This window comes from Arachis duranensis, chromosome 9 (assembly GCF_000817695.3).
Source record: "Arachis duranensis cultivar V14167 chromosome 9, aradu.V14167.gnm2.J7QH, whole genome shotgun sequence".
NCBI classification, from domain to species: Eukaryota; Viridiplantae; Streptophyta; class Magnoliopsida; order Fabales; family Fabaceae; genus Arachis; species Arachis duranensis.
Genome location: NC_029780.3, coordinates 54368335 through 54370024, shown reverse-complemented (window position 1 = coordinate 54370024; position 1690 = coordinate 54368335).

Here is a 1690-nt window from a genome sequence, read left to right as displayed (position 1 = left end):
CCTATTTCTGATAGCCCCTGGGTGAGCCCTGTTCAAGTTATCCCCAAGAAGGGAGGCATGACAGTGGTTCATAATGAAAAGAATGAACTGGTTCCTACAAGAACAGTTACAGGGTGGCGTATGTGTATTGACTACAGAAGGCTCAATACAGCCACCAGAAAGGATCATTTTCCTTTACCATTCATAGACCAGATGCTAGAAAGACTAGCGGGTCATGATTATTACTGCTTTTTGGATAGCTATTCAGGCTACAATTAAATTGCAGTGGACCCTCAAGATCAAGAGAAAACAGCATTCACCTGTCCTTCTGGCGTATTTACTTACAGAAGAATGCCTTTTGGTCTATGCAATGCACCTTCAACTTTTTAGAGGTGCATGCTATCCATCTTCTCTGATATGGTAGAGAAGTTCCCGGAAGTCTTCATGGATAACTTCTCAGTATTTGGAGACTCATTCAGCTCCTGTCTTGATCATCTAGCACTTGTCCTGAAAAGGTGCCAAGAGACTAACCTGGTCTTAAACTGAGAGAAATGTCACTTTATGGTGACTGAAGGAATTGTCCTTGGGCACAAAATTTCAAGCAAGGGAATAAAGGTGGATCAAGCAAAGGTAGAAGTAATTGAAAAATTACCACCACCTGCCAATGTTAAGGCAATCAGAAGCTTTCTGGGGCATGCATGATTCTACAGAAGGTTTATAAAGGATTTTTCAAACATTGCAAAACCTCTAAGCAACCTGCTAGCTGCTGACACACCATTTGTGTTTGACACAGAGTGTCTGCAGGCGTTTGAGACCCTGAAAGCCAAGCTGGTCACAACACCAGTCATCTCTGCACCAGACTGGACATTACCATTCGAACTAATGTGTGATGCCAGTGACCATGCTATTGGTGCAGTGTTGGGACAGAGGCACAACAAGCTTCTGCACGTCATTTATTATGCTAGACGTGTTCTAAATAACGCACAAAAGAATTACACAACCACAGAAAAAGAGTTACTTGCAATGGTTTATGCCATTGACAAGTTTAGATCCTATTTAGTAGGTCAAAAGTGATTGTGTACACTGACCATGCTGCTCTTAAATACTTACTCACAAAGCAGGATTCAAAACCCAGGCTCATAAGATGGGTGTTGCTTCTGCAAGAGTTTGATATAGAAATAAGAGACAGAAAAAGGACAGAGAACCAGGTAGCTGATCACTTGTCCCGGATAGAACCAGTAGCTGGGGCGTCCCTCCCCTCTGCTGAAATCTCTGAGATCTTTCCAGATGAGCAACTCTTTGCCATTCAGGAAGCACCATGGTTTGCAGACATTGCAAACTATAAAGCTGTGAGGTTCATACCCAGGAGTACAGCAGGGTGCAAAGAAAAAAATTAATTTCAGATGCCAAGTACTACCTATGGGATGAGCCATATCTCTTTAAGAGATGTGCAGACGGAATGATCCGCAGATGTATACCTAGAGAGGAAGCACAAAGGATCCTATGGCATTGCCATGGATCACAGTATGGAAGACATTTCGGAAGTGAGCAAACAGCCACTAAGGTCCTCTAATGTGGCTTCTACTGGCCTATTCTCTATAGGGATGCCCGAGAGTTTGTGCGTAACTGGGACAGTTGCCAAAGAGCTGGTAACTTGCCTCATGGTTACGCCATGCCTCAACAAGGGATCTTAGAGATTGAATTGTTTGAT